Source organism: Anabrus simplex, chromosome 5 (genome assembly GCF_040414725.1).
Source record: "Anabrus simplex isolate iqAnaSimp1 chromosome 5, ASM4041472v1, whole genome shotgun sequence".
Lineage (NCBI taxonomy): Eukaryota > Metazoa > Arthropoda > Insecta > Orthoptera > Tettigoniidae > Anabrus > Anabrus simplex.
The window spans coordinates 777,691-803,258 of NC_090269.1; the positions used below are offsets into that span (position 1 = coordinate 777,691).

The 25,568-nt window shown below is 40.8% G+C and overlaps 1 protein-coding gene across 1 annotated transcript in view; it reads right to left on the reverse strand.

Annotated features, from left to right (window-relative positions):
* LOC136874262 (zinc finger protein 888) overlaps positions 1–24,831 on the reverse strand; it is a 110,911-nt gene extending 86,080 nt beyond the window's left edge. The window contains exon 1 of the mRNA XM_067147885.2: positions 24,747–24,831. The gene's annotated coding sequence lies outside the window, so the exon portion shown is untranslated. The remainder of the gene's footprint in view (positions 1–24,746) is intronic.
* Positions 24,832–25,568: the final 737 nt, after the last annotated feature.

Consider the following 25,568-nt stretch of genomic DNA (forward strand, 5'->3'; position numbering starts at 1 on the left):
GTGTGAGCACCTCTGGGCCGTATCATAAGGAGCTGTGTATATCCACCGTCTTGTCGCTGCAACCTTGCGCAAGCACCCCTAGGGAGTCTCATAAGAGCAGCAGCCATCTTGTGCAAGCGCTCTTAAGCTGCCTCATAAGAAGCTATGTATAGCCGCCATCTTGTAGAATTAGATAGCTGCCAATGCCAAAGGGCCTAAGTAGGGATCGAACCGTCGATCTCATCATTAGACCATGTTTTTCTTATGCTATCATGTTCCTGATACTGCAAACCTAGGTATCAGGTAGAAAATTTTTATCCATTTTGCTCTACGATGTACCGTTTTCGAGATATTTAACATTTTGCATTTAAGCCCCAAATTTAATGAATCGAACCTGCACGGCACGTTATGCACTCTACCATAGCTAGACCTGATCATGTTATGAAGACTTGCTTCAATACAAGCTAAAACAGCGAATGCCAAAGGGCCTAATTAGGAACCGAACCGTTTATCTCATCATTAGACTATGTTTTTCTTATGCTATCATGTTCCTCGTACTGCGAACCGAGGTATTGGGCAGAAATTTTTTTGTCCGTTTTGCTCTACGATGCACCGTTTTGGGGATATTTAACATTTTGCATTTAAGCCCCAAATTTAATGAATCGAACTAGCATGACACGTTAGCCTCTAAGCTAGCTTTCTTCATAAGAGCAGCAGCCATCTTGCGCAAGCACCCTTAAGGCGTCTCATAAGGAGTCGTATATAGCCGCCATCTTGCGTCCGCCATCTTGCGCAAGCATCCTTAGGGCGTCTCTAGTCATCTTGTGCAAGGACCCTTAAGCCACCTCATAAGAGCATCCGCCATCTTCCGCAAGCATCCCTAGGGAGTCTCATAAGGAGCCTTGTATAACCGCCATCTTGCGCAAGCATCCCAAGGGCGTCTCATAAGAACCTATGTATAGCGGCCATCTTGCATAAGCACCTTTAAGGAGTCATGTATAGCCACCATCTTATGCAATTAGCGTCGAGAGATGGCTGCTGTAGAATTTTTCTTTTTGAATTATCCGCCACCATATTTCAACTAAAGAGTGTAACACTGAGGTTTGCGATGTGAGATGGCGGATGACAGCTGACAAAAAGCGCGTGAGTTTGTTTACTAAACAAGAGCCCGTGGAATTTTTCAATTTGCCGCCACCGCATTTCAAAGGTATCTAGCTAAAGATGGCAGCACGGTGCTCTCTTGTTTAAAGATGGCGGATGACAGCTAACATAACTTTTCAAATTGCCCGCTACTACATGTCATAAAGAGGGCAGCACGGTGCTCTGTAGATTAAAGATGGCGGATGACAGCTGACGAAATTGCCCGCATGATAGCAGCACAGTGCTCTATTGATTAAAGATGGCGGATGTCAGCTGTCAAAAAAGCACGTGGCTTTGTTTCCAAACAAGAGCACATAGAATTTTTCAAATTGCCGCCACCACATTTCAAAGGTATCTAGCTAAAGAGTGCAGCACTGAGTTTTGTGATGCAAGATGGCGGATGAAAACTGTCAGAAAAAAGCACCTGAGTTTGTTTCCAAACAAGAGTACGTGGAATTTGCCACCGCCACAAAGAGGGCAGCACGGTGCTCTCTTGATTAAGGATGGCTGCTGTCACGTGGAATTGCCTGCCACCACATTTCAAAGTTATCTAGCTAAAGAGGGCAGCACGGTGCTCTCTGGATTAAAGATGGCTGCTGTCAAAAAAGCATTTTTCAAATTATCCGCCACCACATTTCAAAGGTAAGTAGCTAAAGAGGGCACCACTGTGCTCTATGGATTAAAGATGGTGGATAACAGCTGTCAAAAAGCACGTGGATTTGTTTACCGATTCAAATCTCGCGCTAGTAAGGTTAAGTTGGTAGCACTAAGGTTTAGGCCCGTTAAGATGGCAGCACTGCGGATGACAGGTGACGAATTTGCAGCTACGGCAATAAAGAGGGCAGCACGGTGCTCTGTAGTTTAAAGATGGCGGATGACAACTGTCAAAAAGCACGTGGATTTGTTTACCGATTCAAATATCGCGCTAGTGAGGTTAAGTTGGTACTACTAAGGTTTAGGCCCGTCAAGATGGTAGTACTGAGGTTAGCGATACGTTCTTGTCTGTCAAAAAGCACGTGGCTGTCAAAAAGCACGTGGATTTGTTTACAAATTCAAATCTCGCGCTAGTGAGGTTAAGTTGGTAGCACTGAGGTTTAGGCCCGTCAAGATAGCTGCACTGAGGTTTGCGATACGTTGTTGTCTGTCAAAAAGCACGTGGCTGTCAAAAAACACGTGGCTTTGTTTACCAATTCAAATCTCGCGCTAGTTAGGTTAAGTTGGTACCACTGAGGTTTAGGCCCGTCAAGATGGCAGCAGTGAGGTTAGCGATGCGTTGTTGTCTGTCAATAGGCACGTGGCTGTCAAAAAGCACGTGGCTTTGTTTACTTCGCGCTAGTTAGGTTAAGTTGGTACCACTGAGGTTTAGGCCCGTCAAGATGGCAGCAGTGAGGTTTGCGATGCGTTGTTGTCGATGACAGCTGTCAAAAGCACGTGGCTTTGTTTACAAATTCAAATCTTGCGGCAAAATTCAAATTTCCCGCCAAAATTCAAATTTCCCGCGGGAGGAGGAGGAGGCGGCGAACTGTCCAATTATACTACTTTAGTTAATTTAGGGTATGTACACGAGAGTACAATCTACACTGGAAGTGTGCTCAATGTGTTTTCTTAAATTATCAGCAGCAGCAAAAAGTGTAGTGGCATTTTTAGTGCCTCTTTATTTAGTTCACTTAAGCTCTGTATCCCTTACTCCTGTAAATATCACAGGTAAAGAGCTAACATCCTAAACAACTGAAGCCTGTTGTAACACGAGGGCTTATAATTTGTGTGATAATAGCAGGAATAACAGAGTGAATCATGTAATGTTTAAGGACCTGTCAATATATGAAAGTTATGATTGTCATCTCTCAAACAATTCCAAAACTGTTATTTTTGATAGTGTGTATATTTTAAAATTTATCATAAACAGCTGAGCTTAACCAAACAGACTCTGCAAAAAGCTTTCATTGTCTCCATCATTCTATTACCACGACAAATTAACAGCTGACAAGTTCTCAGATATGAGAAGTGTGTGACCAAACAAAGTGGCTGTTTGGTGAGAATGCCTCCCAAACTATACTTCAGAAGAGTTTTTCGACGTAGGTACTCTTGAACAACAACTCTTGTGCAACTAATATGTTCTATGAAACTTCATTTCCTGTGATCAAACAAGAGTGTAGAACAGAGTCAAGAACTGCACATTTTCTGTAAACTGTGCCTCGGTAATGGAAAATAAGGAATAATTTAAAAAATGTTACTGTATTTCCCTCTGCGAAAATCAAATGGGCATAAATGCCTTTCAATAAACTGTGTGACGCTATGTTGCCTAGCAACTGTGCAGGCTGTGATCTGAAGTATTGACGGAGAATGGACCATGATATTAAGATCCAAGGTTTGTGCTCTCAAGGTAATGTCGCTGGCCAAACATCACATCACACATTTCGTTACATAACAGTATTATGTTACACAAATTTTCGGATAAGCCCCAACTCTTCTGTCTAAATAGTTTATGGTGTGATTTACTGTAGACACACCCTAGTGCATAAACCATGGACAATGGCTGAATGGCAAAGTTAGTGGTCCTCAGAGTCGGAATACCCATTGCTATGGAAAAGTGGTGGACATCTTTGACATTTTCTGAGCCAAGACCTTGCTGTTGTTCTGGCAGCTAGAACTGTACGATCCACCGATGGTCCCTCCCTACTATAGGAGAGATTTTCACTGTGACGATGTTCAAGTAAGGCAGTATCCTGCTTCACAAAATGTACCAAGCTCAGAATATTTTAAGCAAGGCTTGGACCTATGGGAGTAACTCAGTCCCACTTCTATTTGACTGGCGAGGGACTCCTTGGAAATTACTTCGCAAACAAAATGGAATTCAATGGGGAACCGTCAATATCAATGGGGCTTACACAAGGAAGAAAGTAGAAATGGCAGACTCAGCAAAGAGTGTGCATCCGGATGTGTTAGGAGTTAATGATATTCAGGTAAGTGGAGATAATGAGGAAGAGATAGATTAGAGAGTGTTCTAAGGAGGTATTAAAACGGGAAGGAGTGTTCATCAGGAGTACTATTGCACACAACATAATTGTGGTTAGGCTCGTAAATGAGCAGATGACTTGGGTAGATTAAGCAATTGGAGAAATCAGGACGAGAACTGTCTTTGTGAACCGACTTAGAATTCAGGAAATGTGTGGCTATTCAGGAACTTCTCAGTGATACATATCACTATCTTATCTGTAGTGAACTATCTCCAGGTCTACAATAGAGAAAGTGATATATGTCTGCAGACGAATAAGGGTAGAGAATCTCCAGGACATGGAAATTAGATAGAAGTCGATGGATATGATTAGTGAAAAGTTCCAAATGATAGACAGTAAGCAGGTTCGGGATATAGAAGGAGAATGGTGGAATATAGGGATACTGTAGCAGAAATGGCAACGGAATGCTTAGGAACAGCTGTGTGCAAAGATAGGAAACAGCAAACATGTTGGTAGAACGATGAAGTGAGGGCAGGTTCTATATGAAAAAGGAGTATCAGAAATGGCTCCAAACAAGGGCTGATGCAGACATGGGATTGAAAGCAGACGAAAGAAACAAAGCAAAACAAATGACTGTTTAATACAAGAAGAAGTAATGCGAAGATCTGTGTAATAACCTGAAAAGACTTGCTCAAACAGCAGGGAAGCCTTTCTGGACAGCAATCGTTAAAAAATCTTAGAAAGGAGAGAAAAATAATGAATCCTACTGGGTAACTCAGGGGAACTCGAAGTAGATCCAGTGGAATCACTTGTCATGAGGAAGGAATATCTGTAACATTTTCTTAACGTTAAAGGAAATCCGTCTGCTGACATCACGAACAACAGAGCCCATGAGGAGGACAATGATGTTTGAGGAAGTAGCAATAATGGTGAATAAACTATACTGCCATAAAGCAGCGGGAATAGTTGAGTTTACACCTGAAATGGTGAAATATATTGAGATAGCAGGGATAAAATGGCTTCACAGAGTAATGAGATCAACATGGAATGTTTGTAGGCACCTTCTGACTGGACAGAAGCACTAATTGCACCTATCACTGTGCAAGAGAACAGGAAGGATTATAACAACTAACGAGGTATTTCAGTAATCACTATACCTGGCAAGGTGTTCACTGGCATTACGGAAGGGACGGTGCAATCAATAGTTGAGATTAAATTGGATGGAAACCAGTGGGGGGTGGGGTTCAGGCCACAAAGGAGCTTTCAGGATCAGATATCCAGTGTGCGCCAGATAACGGAAAATGTTGGAAGAGGGACAGACAGTAACGTTTTGTAACTTATGACCGAGTAACGACGGAAAAGATGTTAGCCATACTGGAATTATTTATTTATTTATTTATTTATTTATTATGTCTTTGTAGGTGGCGAAGTTAGGGCTCTTGGCCCTTTCTTACACTTAATTATGGGATTAAGGGTAGATTTTTAAAAGCAATCAAAGAAATGTATGCTGACAATTGGGCTACATTCAAAGTTGATGATAGAATGAGTTCGTGGTTCAAGGTACTTACAGGGATAAGACAAGGTTGTAACATTTCACTTTTGTTGCTCATGGTTAACACAGATCATCTACTAAAAGATAAAAAGTGGAAGGGAAGAATTCAGTTAAGTCGAAATGTGGGAAACAGTTTGGCCTATATTGACTACTTCATCGTAATGGCAGACTGTGCTGAAAGTCTGCAATCTAAAAACGTGACAATAGGTGCAGTGAGTACAATATGAGAATTACCATTTCCAATACTAAAGTAATTTTAATAGGGATGAAATTAAAGATAACTGAATGTCACTTTGGGAATACTAAAATGGAACAGGTACAGGTATCCGACTTGAATGTGTAGTATAATGTAATAGAGATCATTATTGGTGGTTTCTTTCTACAAGTAGAGAAATTCAAATTGGGTTTTTACATGTCCAATACACCTCGATATGCACAACATATGTAGAAACAGTATTCCTCCTCTCCCAGTGTGTTTAGTTGCACTGCAGCTACTCGAATGCTGCATTTAATGTGTGAATTTTTAATTAAGTAAAAATCCCAACATACAGCTGGAATGTGTCCCACCTGTCTCTCTTCTTTGAACATTAGGCAGCTCAAAAGCTGCACAACTCAGTACGTGTTCCTCTATCTGTCTGTTAGACTTGTACAACGTCGTTTTCGGCTGGAGAATCAACTGTGAGTACGAGACGATGTTCCACACCTGTATACCATTCGGGAAACTGGCAATCACTTTCGATATCAGGCCACAACACGAAGCATGCTGAAAGGAGGTGCGCAATTCAGATCAGGCGTATGTCGCACCACTAATGATGCACATATTGTGGTGTATTGGGTATGTAAAGAAACATTTAGGGTTTCTCCACTTGTAGAACCAGGATAAAACAGGTGGTAGGTATTCATATAAATTCGAGCCGTGCTGTATTTAGATGTGTATTCTCCCAATTTGGTTCTATAGTAAGTGAGATTGAATCAAGGTCAATGAGCTCGCAGTTGCGATTGACAGTATTCTGTAAGGAAGAAGGCAGCACCTGCACGAAACTATCTTCGTACCTGTCTGTTTCCAGACCAACTTTGTTGTACAGGAGAGAACGCTGGGTGAATTCAGAAATACTGTTTCATAAATTAGAAGTAACAAACATGAAAGCAGAGAGAATGACTGCTGGTACAAATGGATGGGAACAATGGCAGCATCGTTCTCGGAATGAGGAGATAAAGGCTAAGTTGGGAACGAAATGGCGTATGGCTTTTAGTGCCGGGGAACTCTATGGATGAAGCTGTATACCAGCTTCAGTGGTGGGGTCATGTGAGGCGAATCGCAGAGGATAGGTTACGTATGAGAGCAATTGACTCAGTTGTGAAAGTTGGAGACAAAGATGACGATGGTTAGAGTCGGTTTCTAATGATTTAAAGATAAGAGGTATTGAACGAATGAGGCCTCCAGGATTGTGGAGGAGTTTAGTAAATTCACGGAAGCTTGCAGAATGAAAGCTGAAAGGCTTAACAATCTATAATTAAGGTATATGTATAGATTTATGTGAAAGTAGACGATACTGCCTGCGGCTGTCTGGCTGAGGGTTGGGCGGCCAGTACCAAACCCGACAAACTAAGGGCGGAGGAGTTCTCCCTTAGGGCGCTTCGTGAAGTCTTTGTGTGGGAAATGACACACAAATTCACCAAAACGCTGCTGCCTTGAAGGTGCGGCTTGGGACTACCAAGGGCTAAGGGAGATTACCCAGACAGAAAATCCTCTACAGTGTTAGGCCTAGCTTGTCAGTTGAACAGAACTGATGAGTTCACTGCTTTCAAAACCAAAACACGCCTCGGATGTAAAAGTATTCAAATGACCAGACACGACAACAACTCTTCAGGCAACTCACGAACTTACGACGGCCAACTACCCGAAGCTCATCGGAGATGCAGGAAGAGACCGCCATTACACAGGAAGAAACAGCTCAGAATTGGAACCTCCAATATCCTCACCGTTACTGGTAAACGTTAAGAAATTGTAGACCTCATGGACAGATACACACTTGGGATTGTAGAGTTGAGTGAGGCAAAATGGAAAGGTTCAGGAAAGTTACTCTTACAAAATAGTTATGTATTGTACTGGAGTGGGAAACCTAATGGAGCAAGAAATGGAATTGCTTTCGTTCTCCACATAGATGTTGATGTGCATGCGGACATCAGTTATATAAGCGACACAATTATTAAAATGAAATTACGTGTTAGCCAGGTATTCCATACATTTCTCCAGGTACATGCCCCACGGCCAGGTTGCCCTGCAGATGAAAAAAGATCAGTTCCTTGCAGATCTAGAAGACCAAATAAAGGAATACATCAACACAAGTATAGGAAACCTGAATGCCCAAGTTGGGGCAGATAGGCAAGGCTGGGAAGACATCATAGGCCCCCATGGCTATGGTGGCAGAAACCAGGAAGGAGGAAATCTGATAGACTTCTGTGCATGGAATAACCTGAGCATACAAAACTCTTGGTTTTAGAAGAGAGACAGCCATAAAATCACACGTTACAGTTGGTATGGGAAGCAGAGGACAGTAATAACTATATAAGTGGTAGATATGCTAGCGAGTTCATCACTGATGTTCAGGTTATTCCAAGTGAAAGTCTCGATGGTGAGCACCGGCTTTTGGTTACACAGATTGGGAGCTTCCATCTGCAGAATGTTAAGAGCAAGGAAATCGCGAAGTTAAAGACTTGGTTGCTAAAGAAGAATACCAAAGAAAGACCCCAGACATTTTACCAAAATGAATGAAAATAGAGGAGTAGAAGATGAGTGGCTGTCATTCATGAACACCCTTGTTTTAGAAGCTGAATAATTATGTGGAAAGACAAGTGCAATATGCAGGGAGAAACACCATGATGGAATAAGAGCGTGAAAACCGCTGTGAAAGAAAAATGCCGCAAAGAAGAGGCTAGATAACGAAAGACAGAAATCAGTCGACCAAGAAGGTGAACTTCAGTACTTGGTACAGGAGTACCAGCACACTCAAGCGACTGATTAAAGAAGAAAAGGAAAAGTGCTGGGATGAATTCACTACCAGGCTAACAGCAGAATGTGAAAGTAATAGAAAATTGCTTCATAAAATAGCCCAGAATAGAAGAAGTGAGCATGTCAATCTCCTTGCACAGTGTAACACTTAGAGCAATAAAAAGCATAATTACCCCAAGTGACAGCACCAAGGGTCTGACCGTGTACCAGAGGCACGGTTCAGATACGTGGAAACGTGCTAGACAAAGACAAATTAAAGAAAAAAAAGGGCACTTACCATGAGAAAATAAAACAGGGCCCCCAAAGGAGCGGATAAAATACACCTGGTCATCACAATTTATCACCCCTTATAAAAGGAAAACACCAACACCTTGGGGAACAAAGATATTTAGTCAACATAATAAAGTAGTAAACCAAAGAAAGTAATATCCTCGCTGGAAAATAATAAAATTAAAAATTGGAAAATATTTAAACTCAGATCAAAACCCTACGGTCGACCGTTTATAAAGTAAATAAATATTTAGTTCTTGAAAGACTTAGCAAGATAAAGTAGATTTATGAAACCGCTCCTCAACTCTCAATTTTACTTACAACCAAAGGTTTTCTTTGTACAGTACAAAAGTTTTTCTTTTTTAAACATCCTTTCAACCGTGAGAAACAACCTTGACAGAAAAAGTTTTTGATATTGATACTGAAAACCCCTTTTTAGGATGTGTCAAACGACCCCCTGCAAGGATGGGTAGGAATTACGTGCACTTTTCAAGAAGTGAAAATAATAATAATAATAAGCACCGAAACACCGGGAGGAAAAATGAGCAGAAGGAAAATTTAAAATCACAAAGAAAAATTAAATGGACCAAGGAAATCCGCGGAGAAGGTAGAATTCATCATCGGCACATCAAATACAAATCATCAATCCCATCACAACAACATCAACAACAACAACATTAGCATTCCCATGGCAACGACCAACAATGGGTCAAGGGAAGGGGGCCAATCACAGGCCGCGAACAACAATAGGCAAAAACTAACAAAGGACCAAGAGAACGGACGCAGAAAATAACCCAGAAACCATAAAATTAAATTAAATTAAGTTAAATTAAAATAAAATAAACCAGAGAAGCGAGAAAAAGGAAAGTAAACAGGGACATACCGTACACGTAACACCCACATCCCTGAAGCGACTCGCTTGTTAAATTATTCAGGTTTAAATAATAGCTTTTTAGCACAAAACCTTTAGGCCTAGAAAAGTCATTAATAAACGCTAGGTTACCCAATTACATTTTTGAAGAATCCAAAACTTACTTTCACACAGTACGCAAGCCCCAATTTAACAGACATAATTACACATGCTATAATTTCCAATTAACAAGCCGAAAATTTAAAATTCCACAAGGCAAGACTTAGTTTTTTAGATGACGCCAGTTACATGGTGCCGCGCGCACTTTCTGCACATAGGAAAATTTTCAGGTCTTTCACCAAAAATCAGTAAAGGTTTAGTTGTAACAACACTTACAGTTTCTTCCAGATGAAAGTTGTGAGGACAGCTTCGGTAGCATAAGCTACTTACTTACTTAAATAAAACATAACATGTAAATTCCAGACGAGGAAAAATTAACCGGAAAACTTGCAGAAATCCCCAGGGCAAAAGCCCCGTATATATAACTTAGCCAGGCTCGAACATTTTCGGTGAAATTATCTCCTTAGGGAGAGAGAAGCCACACACGTCCATCTCTTCCTTGTCACCAAACAGCAATGGCGATTTCCCAAGATTCCGCAGTGCCGGCTCCAACGATCACATGTGCGCAGAGGGCAAGCGCCAGAGTGGTAACGTAGCTCGCGAGGTAGTACATACCTACGCCACTAGAGTGCAGGAGAATACAGTCAGGCACCGAAGGACGTGCATACAGTCAGTTATAAGGTTTGAAAAGAAGAAATAAAGAAGCGGCGAACCACTTCTAAAGACACAGTTTTTCCACAGCCTTTAGGCTAGTTCAAAAATATTTCCCAAGGGGGAAAATTTTTTACGCAGGTAACAACAGGAAACAGATGACGAGAACCTGGTTAAGACAAATCAAGGCATCAGAGGAGAAATTAAGAACTACTTCAATACTTTATTAAATGGAGAAAGTCTTCAAAATATTATCACTGAAAACAGCAGTTTAAGTGCAAGTGATGGAGCACAACGCCAGATAAATATGTAGAAATGGAGTCAAAGATGAAGAACATGAGAAATGGTAAGTCTGCAGGGTTTGATGACCTCACTGCTGACATGATAAAGGCAGCTGGACGACAAGGCATACAATGTTTCTATAGAGTACCCTGTCCGACTCGTTGGCTTACTGGCCTCCGGTTCAGAGGGTCCCGGCTTCGATTCCCAGCCGGGTCGGGGATTTTAACCTTAATTGGTTAATTCCTACGGCACAGGGCTGTGTGTATGTGTTGTCTTCATCATCATTTCATCCTCATCACGACATGCAGGTTGCCTACGGGAGTCAAATAGAAAGACCTGCACCTGGCGAGTCGAACCCGTCCTGGGATATCCCGGCACTAAAAGCCATACGACATTTCATTTCATAGAGTACCCTCTGTCATCTGAAAAGAGAACAGGATACCAGAGGACTGGATGCAAGGTATCATTATCCCCTTGTAAAAAGTGAGGCAGGAAGAAATGCGTAAATTATAAGGGTATCACTCGACTTTCTCACTCACTTAAACTTTTGGAGAAGATAATCAAAAATGAATTAGGAATATAGTTGAAGCGTTATTGAAGGAAGAGCAACACAGGTTCAGGAAGAACCGAAGCACTACAGACCTGATATTTCTCATAAGAATGACAACAGAGAAGCACTGGGAATAGGCTATGTTAATAACTTATTGATGGTTTTTATGGACATCGAGAAGGCCTACGACAGTGTGCTCAGAGAGATAATATAGGAATGCCTAGAAGGTATAGGTTTACCAGACATCCTGATTGATAGTGAAAGATGCTCTATCAAATTTGCTTAAGCCAGTCTAGCTCGAGCGGTCGAGGAGAGAGGTCGTGTAGAGTAGTGCGTGCGGTGAATATGGTTGGCATCGAGCAATACCGGGCCGCTACTGGCAAATGGCAGGCGAAACGGAAGAAGGAGAACAAGAATGGATTGGTGATAAGTAAGGACGGACTAAAAATGAGTGAAACGGTGCCGGTAGTGGCAATGGTAGCGGTGCTACTGGTTATTGGGGGGGGGTGGAATTAAACCCAGGCCCAAATACCAGTGGAAAATATAACACAGAGGATTTGGCCGCACTCAGGGTGGTTGTGAGTGAAGTCATGCAGGAGAAATGCCAGTGGGAGAAAGTGCAGGAAATAAAGGACATGATGGAGGAGCAGAGAAAGCAGATAGGCAACATGAAGAAATGGCTGGAAACGAGGACGGAGGAATCAAGCAGAAGAGTTGATAAAAATGAGAAAGAAATAGAGTTATTGAGAGGGGAAGTGCAATATTTGAAAGAGGAGATGATGAGGATGAAGAAAGAAGGGGAGGATTACAAGCAGGAGAGATGGAAGAAAGCCATATTTATATATGGAGTTGAGGAAGATGTGAGGGAGGACAAGTTGGAACTGATAGGCAAGGTGATCGAAGTTATACGTGATACAATGAAGATAAATTTCAGTAGTGTTGACATAGACGATGTAGAGAGAATTGGTAAAACTAAAGGTTGGAGGCCAATTAGGGTAAAATTTTTATCTACCCTAATCGCAGAAATTGTGGTAGGTAACAGTAAGAATTTACAGGGACAGAAAATAAGGGTGAAAAGAGACATGGGAAGAGAAGGAAGTGAAAATATGAGGATCTTGAATAGGCACCTATGGAGAGCGAGGAACCAGGGGCTAAAGGCCCGAATAAGAGGTCTGAGGTTGGAGGTGACAAATGGGCGATGGGTTAGAGTACATTCAGTGACGAAGCTAAAGGAGATGGACGAAAACGAGAGGGTTGAGGGTGGTGAGATGACAAGGCAAGATGGGAAGAAGAAAGAAGAAAAGAGGAGGAGGAGAGACGTGGCAGGAGAAGAGAGCATCTCAGAAGAGAATGAGCAGTGCAGACGGGAGACAGAAGATCAAGATAGTGAAGTGGACGGTGAGAGTGAGCAGCAAGAAACGGGGAGAGTAGAGTGTAGTGTTGCAGTGAGCAAGAAAGGACAAGGGAAAGTGGATTCAGAAGTCCAAAATAGTGAGGGGGTTAGTGGGGGTGAACAGCAAGAATCGGTGAGAGCAGGGTGCAGTGGTGTAGTGAACAAGAAAGGACAAGAGGAGACAGATCGACAGGAAGGTAAAAAATTTATGATTAAAGTCAGAAGTAGGAGCTTAAAAGACATATGGGGAAAAGTACGTAAAGGGATGGAAGATACAGAGGACATGGAACGGTATAGGTTGGTTAAAGAAGGAGGAATGGAGATGAGGGATGAGAGGTCGATAACTACTAGAAGTAAGAATAGAGGGGGAGACCTAGAAGGGAGGGAGGGAAAGTTATAACTATTTTGGAAAAAAGGATGTGTGAATATTGAGGGACTAAGGAACAAATTAGGAAACAAGAAAGTTCGGGAAGTAATTGAAAGTTTTGATGTTGTGGCACTCTTGGAGACGTGGCTGGAAACAGGGAGGGAGATTTCATGGAAGGGGTTTGTGATAAAATATAAATATAGAAGAAAAGAGAGGAATAAGGGACGAGCACCAGGAGGGATGATAGTTCTAATTAGGGAAGAAATTAGTGAAAGAGTAGAGGATATAGAGACCGATATGATGGAAACCATATGGTTGAGATTGAATATGGGAGGGGGTGAGGGAAGGGGGAAGAAAATAAATCTAGCCTTTGTTCACTGCCACCCTAGTAACTCAGCATATGCAAATAAATATTTTTTGAAGAGTTATTGGTAGATATTGGTAGGATAAGGGTAATGTTTCCAGGTGAAGAGGATATGTTGTTATTCGGGGATTGGAACGCGAGAATAGGGGAACAGAGCCCAGTTTATAGTAGGGAGGATGGAATGTTTGTTGGAAAGTAGAAGGAGTGAGGACAAAATTACAAATACAGTAGTTATGGAGAGAAGCTCCTAGAGATGTGTGCTGTGGGAAATCTGTATATTCTGAATGGGTGGATAGAGGGTGACAGGACGGGGAAATTGACATATGTTACTGAGAAGGGTGGTAGTGTGATAGATATGGTTTTAAGTTCGGAAGGGATGATTGAGGAAGTTGTAAGAATGGAAATAAGAGACTGGATTGAATCACACCATTTCCCGGTGAGGGTTATGCTGAAAAGGGGGGAAGAGAAGTGTACAATGAAGGAAGATGAGACAAATGATAAACGAGGGAGTGGTTATAATAGGTATAAATGGACAGAGAAGGTGGGCCGGGATTGGAATAGGGTAGTAAAAGAGGAGTTACAACTTCTGAAATACGGGTGGGAAGGGGCGTTAGAAGAGAATAATACTGATAAAGCCTTGGAATTGCTGCTACATCCAATAAAGATAATAGCGCAGAAGGCGAAAGCTAGAAAGGGAAATAAGAAAGAGGGAGAAGAATGGTTTAATAGGGAGTGTGAAGGAATGCGGAGGAAGGTGATGGACGCGTTAGGAGAATATAGAAGGAAAGGTGGGAGCCAAGAAAGGGAGTTTTTCTGTAGATTGAGGAAGGAGTATAAAAAGAAAATTTGTGAGACAAAAAAGACGTGGTTAGAGGAACAAATGGAAGCCATAAATAATGACTGCAAGACAAATAATTTTGAGAGAGTTTGGGATAAGATTAATAAAATTATTAAGGGTGGAAGGACTATAGAGAAAACGAGTATTGAGGAAGTGCAATGGGTCAGACACTTTGATGAATTACTAGGGAAAAAGGGGGATGAAAGATGGAGAGGTTCGGGAGAAGAAGTAATTTGGAGGAATAGGAGAGTGGCAATTTATGACCTGGATAAAGAAATCACAAGGGAGGAAATCCTGAGAGTGATAAGCAGAGCCAGAGCGAAGTCGGCCGGGGGGTGTAATGGTATAAATAACAAGTTTTGGAATGAAATGAGCAAAAATGAGATAATGATAGAGGGCATGGTTAAACTATTCAATAGGATATTTGAGGGAGGTAATTACCCTAAGGAATGGGAAACAGGTATTATATGCCCTATATACAAGGGGAAGGGTAGTAGGAACAATGTGAACAGTTATAGAGGTATATCTCTGTTGGATTCTTTGAGTAAAATATATACTGGGGTGTTAGCGAACAGAATAAGCGCGTGGGTGGAAGAAAATGAAATTTTGACAGATTACCAAGGGGGATTTAGGAAAAAGAAAAGAACAGTGGATAATATAATGATAGTAAAGACTATTCTAGAAAAGTATAAGAATATGGCTAGAAGTACGGTTTATGTAGCAGCAATAGATTTTGAGAAAGCTTTTGACAAGGTGAATAGAGAGGCACTATTAGAGAAATTAGGCAGGCTAGGGATTTCGGAGAAGATGTTGAGGGCAGTGGAAGGAATATATAGGGTTGTCAGGTTTTGTGTAAAATTGGGAGAAGGGAGACTGAGTGGACCATTAGAGTCCAAGGTGGGTTTAAAACAAGGATGCAAGTTATCGCCAATACTGTTTATTTTATTTATCAACGATATTTTAGAGGGGTTTGGGGCAGAAAATTGGGCTGTGCCAGTAATTAATGGTTTAGAAGTACCAGGACTGATATTTGCGGATGATGTGTTGTTGATGACGCTAATTTCAGGGGCGATGAATAGGGCCTTAAAGTCAGTGACGCTATTTGCGAGGAAATGGGGATTGAGAATTAATGGAAATAAGTCTAAAATATTAGTAGTCCAGGTGGACAAAAGAATAAAGATAGAAGGTAATTGGGTAATTCAGGGAGAAAGATTGGAACAGGTAAGGAAGTTGGAATATCTAGGAGTTATTTTTAATGATAAAGGAACTTGGAGTGACCAGATCAAAAGGGTGAAATATAGAGGATTGGCAGCCTTAGCCTCAGCCAGAAATTTGCTAGTCAAATACCCGGGGATCAGTTATAAAACACTGAGGCTAGTGTTCAGGTCGGTAATCTTTGGGAGGGTATTATACGGAGCAGAAGTTTGGGGGCTGGATGAGAAAAGAGAGGAACTAAGAAGGATTGTTAGTAGTTTTGCTAAGTTAGTAATGGGCTTACCGAGGTGTACAGCAAATGTAGGGGCGGAATTAATGTGTGGGGAGGATTTGGAATCAGAGGGTGTGAAAAGAATAGTTAGATACTGGATGAATTTAAAAAGACAGGAAGGTGGGAGGGTAGTACAGGCAGCGTATGCACAGCAATGTAAGAGCATGTATAAGGGTGGATGGTTAGAAAAAATAAAGGGATATTTGGAGAGGATAGGATTAGGACACCTGTGGGGGGAGGTTTGGTCGAAGACAGAAGTGAGAGGGATGAATATACTGGAAAGGAGAATTAGAGATATCCATAGGCAGAAATTATTGGGGGAAAGCAGACTAAGAAACTCGCTGACTGTTTTGACGAAAATAGAGGAGATAGCAGGGTTGAATATTAGATACGTCGATAGGTCAAAACGGTACGGGATGATGTGGTGGCTTTTAGGTTTGCAAAGGAATACAGGGTGGATACAGGGGAGGGATAAGACAAGGTGTGTACTTTGCGGAGATGTGAATGATGATTTTCACTTGCTAAGAGACTGTGAGGTAACGAGGGGGTTAAGACAGGGATTATTGAGTGCCGAGCAGCGGGAAATATTGGGGAGAGGGGATGAGAACGCAATCCTGAGATGGATTATTAAACAATGGGAAAAGGGGGGTGAATTGAACAGGTATTTATGTGCGACAAAAAAGGCCTGCGAGAGTAAAATGAAGGAGAGTGAGTTAGAGGTTGGGCAGGGGAATAGGGGGGTGGTATAGTTATGCATATAAGGGAAGGGGATAGTATGATAAAATTCTAATGGATTAGGGACTATAGGGACCGAGTACTTAGTTATGTGGAGTTGGATAATGATACAGGATTGCATGGTCTGTTTGTTTTAAAGTTAGCTGGAATGCAAGTGCTGAAATGCTGAGTGTTGTTGTTTGATTTATTGATTAGGTGTAGGTCAGGAACAATAATGTGACGCAAGTACAGAGCATAATAAGGACACTGGACGAATATGTTCGAACATTGAGTGAGTGACTGCGACAGCTAATGACTGCTAGAAGAATACTATATTATTCTTATTATTATTATCCTTATTATTATTATTATTATTATTCTTTATTATTTATTTCACTCTGCATGTGAACATGTATAGGGGCAAAGTCGCCTGTTATGTATGTATGTATGTATGTATGTATGTATGTATGTATGTAAATCCTCCTCTGCGAACCATGTGACCTTGCCGCGGTGGGGAGGCTTGCGTGTCCCAATGATGCAGATAGCCGAGCCGCAGGTGCAACCATATCGGATGGGTATCTGTTGAGAGACCAGACTAACGAATGGTTCATCGAAAGGGGGGTAGCAGCCTTTCGGTAGTTGCAAGGGCGGCAGTCTAGATGATTGACTGATACGGCCTTGTAATAATACTCAACATGGCTTAGCTGTGTTGATACTGCTACACGGTTGAAAGCAACGGGAAACTACAGCCGTAACTACCTCCCGAGGACATGCAGCTCTCTCTGTATGAATGATGTACTGATGATGGCTTCCTCCTGGGTAAAATATTCCGGAGGTAAACTAGTCCCCCATTCGGATCTCCGGGTGGGGACTACACGAGAGAGGGCGATCATCAGGAAGAAGGATACTAACATTCTGCGAGTCGGAGCGTGGAATGTTAGAAGTTTGAATCGTTGTGGTAGGTTAGAGAATCTGAAAAGGGAGATGGATAGGCTAAAGTTAGATGTAGTTGGTATAAGTGAAGTACGTTGGCAGGAAGAACAGGATTTTTGGTCAGGCGACTACCGAATTATCAACACGAAATCAAACAGGGGAAATGCAGGAGTTGGTTTAATAATGAATAAGAAAATAGGGTAGCGGATAAGCTACTACGACCAGCATAGTGAAAGAATTATTGTTGTCAAGATAGACACCAAACCAATACCCACCACAATAGTGCAGGTCTATATGCCTACTAGTTCAGCGGATGATGAAGAAATCGAAAGAATATATGAGGAGATAGAAGATTTAATTCAATATGTAAAAGGTGACGAGAATCTAATTGTGATGGGAGACTGGAATGCAGTGGTAGGCCAAGGAAGAGAAGCTAGTACAGTAGGAGAATTCGGATTGGGACAAAGGAACGAAAGAGGAAGTCGGCTGGTTGAATTCTGCACTGATCATAATTTAGTCCTTGCCAATACTTGGTTCAAACACCACAAACGGCGGCTTTATACGTGGACGAGACCTGGAGACACTGGAAGGTATCAAATAGACTTCATTATGATTAGGCAGCGATTCAGAAACCAGGTGTTGGATTGCAAAACTTTCCCAGGAGCAGACGTGGACTCTGACCACAACTTGTTGGTCATGAAATGCCATCTGAAGTTGAAGAAATTGAAAAAAGGAAATAATGCAAAAAGATGGGATCTAGACAAGTTGAAAGAAAAGGGTGTGAGAGATTGTTTCAAGGAACATGTTGCACAAGGACGAAATGAAAAGGCTGAAGGAAACACAATAGAGGAAGAGTGGATAGTCATGAAAAATGAAGTCAGTAGGGCAGCTGAAGAAATGTTAGGAAGGAAGAAAAGATCAACTAAGAATCAGTGGATAACTCAGGAGATACTAGACCTGATTGATGAACGACGAAAATACAAGAATGCTAGAAATGAAGAGGGCAGAAAAGAATACAGGCGATTAAAGAATGAAGTGGATAGAAAGTGCAAGGTAGCTAAGGAAGAATGGTTGAAGGAGAAGTGCAAGGATGTCGAAGACTGTATGGTCTTGGGAAAGGTACATGCTGCATACAGGAAAATCAAGGAAACCTTTGGAGAAAGGAAATCTAGGTGCATGAATATTAAGAGCTCAGGTGGAAAGCCACTTCTAGGAAAAGAAGACAAAGCAGAAAGATGGCAGGAGCATATCCAACAGTTGTATCAAGGTAACGATGTAGATAATTTGGTTCTGGAACATGAAGAGGCTGTTGATGCTGATGAAATGGGAGACCCAATTTTGAGGTCAGAGTTTGACAGAGCTGTGAGTGACCTAAATAGGAACAAGGCACCTGGAATAGATGATATTCCCGCTGGACTACTGACTGCCTTAGGAGAAACCATCATGGTAAGGTTATTTCATTTAGTGTGCAGGATGTATGAGATAGGAGAAGTCCCATCCGATTTTCGGCAGAATGTTGTTATACCTATTCCCAAGAAAGCTGGTGCTGACAGGTGTGAAAACTACCGCACCATTAGTTTAGTATCTCATGCCTGCAAAATTTTAACACGTATTATTTACAGAAGAATGGAAAAACAAGTTGAAGCTGAGTTGGGAGAAGATCAATTTGGCTTCAGGAGAAATGTAGGAACACGTGAAGCAATCCTGACTTTACGTCTGATCTTAGAGGATCGAATCAAGAAGGACAAGCCCACGTACATGGCATTCGTAGATCTAGAAAAGGCATTCGATAATGTTGATTGGAACAAGCTATTTATGATTCTGAGGATGATAGGGATCAGATACCGAGAACGAAGAATTATCTACAACCTGTATAAAAATCAGTCTGCAGTGATAAGAATCGAGGGCTTTGAAAAAGAAGCAGCAATCCAGAAAGGAGTGAGGCAAGGCTGCAGTTTGTCCCCTCTCCTTTTCAGTGTTTACATAGAACAGGCAGTAAAGGAAATCAAAGAGAAATTTGGAAAGGGAATCACAGTCCAAGGAGAGGAAATCAAAACCTTGAGGTTTGCCGATGATATTGTTATTTTATCTGAGACTGCAGAAGATCTCGACAAGTTGCTGAATGGTATGGATGAAGTCTTGGGTAAGGAGTACAAGATGAAAATAAATAAGTCCAAAACGAAAGTAATGGAGTGCAGTCGAACGAAGGCAGGTGATGTAGGAAATATTAGATTAGGAAACGAAGTCTTAAAGGAAGTAGATGAATATTGTTACTTGGGTAGTAAAGTAACTAACGATGGCAGAAGTAAGGAGGACATAAAATGCAGACTAGCACAAGCAAGGAAGAGCTTTCTTAAGAAAAGAAATTTGCTCATTTCAAACATTGATATCGGAATTAGAAAGATGTTTTTGAAGACTTTTGTGTGGAGCGTGGTATTGTATGGAAGTGAAACATGGACGATAACTAGCTCAGAAAGAAAGAGAATAGAAGCTTTTGAAATGTGGTGTTACAGAAGAATGCTGAAGGTGAGATGGATAGATCGAATCACGAATGAAGAGATACTGAATCGAATTGGTGAGAGGAGATCGATTTGGCTAAATTTGACGAGAAGAAGAGATAGAATGATAGGACACATCTTAAGACACCCAGGACTTGTTCAGTTGGTTTTTGAAGGAAGTGTAGGTGGTAAGAACGGTAGGGGTAGACCAAGATATGAATATGATAAACAGATTAGAGCAGATGTAGGATGCAATAGTTACGTAGAAATCAAAAGGTTAGCAAAGGATAGGGTGGCATGGAGGGCTGCATCAAACCAGTCTATGGACTGATGACTCAAACACACATGTATGTAAATTTGCTTAAGCTGTATCCAAATTTGGGATGGAAAATCTGAGTGGTTTGGAACCAAAAGAGGAGTCCAGCAGGGAAGTGCTTTGTCACTATTCCTGTTCATCACTGACATGGATTAGATCAAAGAATCAAACAAGGAACATTGCAAAGAGCCTAATATAATATTTGCAAACAATGTTCTGATCTGGGAAGAAAATGAAGCAGAATTACAGAAAAAACTAAATCTTTGGAATGGCAATTTTAAAGAATATAGCCTAAGAAACAGTAAAACAAAAGCTGTTGAAATGACTATCAACAAAAAAAGGCACAGGTTTAAACACTTCCTTGGAGGGAACTCTGTTACAGTCTCTTTCTAACTTCAAATACCTTGGAAGAATAATTTCAAAAGATAGCACATTAAACCAAGAAATAATTAATAGAACTAAGATATTTTCTCAATTTTATGTTCAAGTCGAAATCTACTCTGGGAAGATAAAATACCCCAGAAGGCAAAATTAACCGTGTTCCATACCTACTTCATTCCAATTCTCACATAAGGACTTGAAACATGTACCCTGCATAACAAGACAAATAGTAAAATCCAGTCAACAGAAGTGAAATTCATCAGAACAATGAACCAAAATCCAGGAAAGACAAGATTAGAAATGTAGCAAACAGGATGGAGGCTGACATCAATAATACGGTATCGAGCTTTTAGGAAGAGGCAGGCTGCAATGGTTAGTACATTTTACAACCCTGATGGATAGAACGATAACAACAAAGAATTACTTTGACAGAGAAGTGAAAGGGAAGAGGCCAGTTGGGAGGCTAAGGAATCGATTGATAGACACAGTGAAAACGGAGGTCAGCAAAAGGAATGCCAAGTGCGAAGATATAGAGGAACAGAAACTATACTTTAACAGGAAGAGGTGGCGAGCGCTTGTACACCACACTCGGAAAACTGGAACTGGAAAATGATGAAGATGATGATATATGGTTGTATGAAATGTGTAAAATTTACTTTGCACAGGAATTCTCTGGAAGCAGATTTCAGATATGCAAATGACACCTCAATTTTCTTTAACATTTCTGATCATAGCTTAACGGTTGCATAACTCTTGATTTGAGCCATGGCACACTAATGACAGACACTTTCGGCAGTGTACCAACAGGGAAGCTGCAAATCAACAATCTTAAGAACAGATTTAGCTGTTACCTACAGCTCATACACACAATAATACATTAAGCTCGAAAATTTCATGTGATTTGACCTTTTTACAATAGGAACAGGAGAGTACGACTGACTGACTCCTTAGGATGAGAGATTATCTTTATTTGTGTTGCCCAGGTGGCAGATTACACTTTCACTATAAATACTACTGTAAGTCGACTAATACAGTATAAACCTTACGGGACTGACAACATTAACCAAAAGATAATTAACTATAATACAAGGTCGTGGAACTGAGGCTGTACTTGTATTTTGGTATTGCTGAACTTGAAAGTTATATCCATTAGTGGTTGCCGAATTTGCTTGAATCTCATTATCTCATGCTTAGCAGAGAAAAGAATACCCTTCATTATCAGCTCACTGTCCGTTCTGTCTATGAAATTGAATGAATAACATTTACATAACCTATTCTATGAAAACCGGGAGGTACTGAGTTTGATGGGATTATATTCAGCCTTCTCATCACCACTTTCTTCTAAATTCCTGATATAAATTCAAGAAAATTCGAACCACTAATGGATATACTGTTCAAGTTGAGCAATACCAGAATACAAGTACAACCTCAGTTCCACTACATTATACTATAATTATCTTTTGGCTAATGTTAGGGCTACACTGTATTAGTTAGTGAAAGTATAATCTGCCACCTGGGCGACAGCACTAAATGCAGATCATTGATGATTACTGCAATTCCTACTGAATAATCAAATTGTATTTCGGTATCTAAGGTAAAATAGGGCATACGTTCCAATATATAATTTGAGGTTATAATACTCGATGAAATATTTATATAAGGCGTGTACATCTCATCCTGAATCTCTGTATGTAGCCTACATCAGTCGTAAAAGAGTACTCAGTACCCATACATAAGCGATGAATTGGCTCACCTTAAACGGGCAGTATATGTACCACTCGGAGATATAACAACAAACGGTGACAAGTATTGAGCTCCAGAGACCGACACCACCTTCTCTCAACACACGAGTCACGTTCATATACAAGTATGCTAATAATCTGAGCACAAAATAAAAGTGGTACATTAATGTTGCCCAATATATTGTTAAATTTCATTGCTTATATCAATATGGTGTTTTCAGCATTACTATGCCACGAAATCCACATCACTGTGTTTACAACAGTATTATAAAAGAAGTCACGTAAGTTAAGTTTACTGATTAGCCTTGTCGGCCGGTAAAATCACACATCCTACGTCAGCTGAAAGGCATATTTTCTACTCTGGCATGCTGATATAAAAAGAAGCGCGAATAGAACTAATACATGTCTTGCAGCCCTTTTCATATTAATGAAGAAAAACGTGTTGAGGGTGTTCAGCACACAGCTGAGAGCCGACCATGTGAAGGTGCAGTAGGTAAAAATAAGCATACAGAAATGATCTTCAGAACAGTTCAGTTCAAACCAGTTAGCTCTTCTGACTGAACTACTCGATGCATGAAGCCGGAGTACGCTATTCGGAAAGCTTCGGCTTGCTCCGTGAGGCTTCGGCGTGCAGTCCGAGTACGTCCCGTCAGGGGCTAACGTCGAGACAAGTTCACTGTCGCACTACTAGCGCTGAGAGAGAGCGGCGAGAGGAACGACAATGCTGCCAACTGTTAATTGGCAACCATTTTTCTTCCTGTGCGGACAGTATGCGCGCGCCGATAGAAAAGAGCTTCTCGAAGGGAGTGTGGCATCAAAGAGGCCACTGTTCTCATGGCAGATATATGCCCTGGATGTGCAAAAATACGTCAAAGCTAATAAATGGCCTTTATTTCCCGCGCCGTGGCCCTCTTAAACTCCCTTGGTCGCTTCAAAATGTTTTCTTCTGCAATGGTTGGTAACAATACACATCTCTCTTCCACGATCATTTTAAGATGAGAATAGCAGAATTTAAAGTAACATTATGTACACGCACGCACATTAATGGTGTCCCGACATAAACAATCAACACTGCCCCACTCCAGTACTGAAATGGAGGGGAAAGGAGTGAACAGGTAGTGCTGAATACACAGTGTGTGTATTCCGGCGTTATACTGCAACATTGTAATAAGATGGCTCCTATCCTATCACAGGTGAATCGAGGTCGTATTATTGGCATGTGGGAGGCTCACATAGTCCCCCAAGTAATACCATGCAGTCTTAAGACAGTTTGGAGATGGATGGAAATATGGCAAGAACGAGGTGAAGAAGGATTGGTAGACCCGATATAACGCAGCTACAAAATATGCCTAACTAGTATAAAATACTTTTCGGTTAAAAACCTCCTTTACCTCTTAATACTCTTAATTTTTTTAATGTTAAAGTGCTATTTGTTCGAGGCACAATATATGAACCTGCATGTAACTGAAATTGCGGAAGTGTTGAATGTGAGGAACGTTAAGGACAACACAAATACGCAGTCCCCAGGCCAGGGATATAATCATTTACAATTAAAACTCCCTGACCCGGCCGGGAATCGAACCCGGGGCGGCCGAACTCGTTGCCCCGTACACCGCGGGGCCGCACGAGTAGGTAACCTAATGCTGTACTTCAATACATCCGCCATTGTGCCCATTTCGATCACAACGAAGTCTTGTAGCGGGCTGTCTGCATGCAGTCCATACAGCAATACGTTAAGCGAGAAGGTGAGTCATTGTGCCTTCGACACTACCCCTTCACTCTCTTCCCCCATGTTTTGTACTGGATTGGCCTTCAACAATACCCCTTCGCTCTATCCCCTTCTCTTCAGTATTGGAGTGGGGCAGTGTTGATTGTTTATGTCGTGACACCATTAATATGCACGTCTGTACTAATCGTTGAGGCCCGGTTACTGTAGTTCTAGCAACAATTCTCCATACTATTACATATAAATATTCAATGCGGGAAATACTACGGTGATAACCCGGCGCTTGTAGAGTCAAACTAAAAACTTCTTAAAATAAAGCTCGTTATCAGGGCATAGTTTTTAACGCTTTACGAAATCAACTAGTGCTGCGAAAAAATATGCAGAATTCTAAAACAGTTTAGCCTGATCCCTGCTTGATAAAGATTATTATTCAGAAGAGGAATATTAAGAAATTAACTAAGACTTTTATAGCACCCAGTCAAGTCTGCATGCTCTGTTTATGCTACAAATATCATGTAAATATAACCATCTGATAATATTTAATATACATAATCTACTGTTGGCAGAAACTAAAAATATGTCTTTTCTATTTTATAAAATGTGTACTGAAAGAAAGAAGCTCACCGTACTTTATCCTTACGACGTTCTGTGTTAAGTAGAGATGTTAAATACTTGCAAACGTACGTGATTAAGACTTGAACTTCACCGACAATAGGTAGAGGTTCCGGACACAGTGTGAAATGATAGAAATAGCAATTGCCTTTTCAAGAAAGTCTTAGAAAAACAACAAAGTTGACGGGATATAACTGTACAAAATATCGGGGTACGCCTTAAGCGAATCGTACAAAACCACTTGCGTATCAACTTTAAATAACAACATATCTCCCACTTAGAAACCAAAACCAGGGATAAGCAGTACGTTTCCATGCTATAGTCCATACAAGAAAATAAAATACATCGTTCTGTTATTATTGTTATTATTATTATTATTATTATTATTATTATTATTATTATTATTATTATTATTATTATTATTAATACCTAAATCTAAAAAAGACAAAGCACTGACGCGCTCACTCATTACTTCCCACAGAGCTGGAGCGCTGATATTTGAAACAGATGCTCTCCAATCAATCAATCAATCAATCAATCAATCAATCAATCAATCAATCAATCAATCAATCAATCAATCAATCAATCAATCAATCAATCAATCAATCAATCAATCAATCAATCAATCAATCAATCAATCAATCAATCAATCAATCAATCAATCAATCAATCAATCAATCAATCAATCAATCAATCAATCAATCAATCAATCAATCAATCAATCAATCAATCAATCAATCAATCAATCAATCAATCAATCAATCAATCAATCAATCAATCAATCAATCAATCAATCAATCAATCAATCAATCAATCAATCAATCAATCAATCAA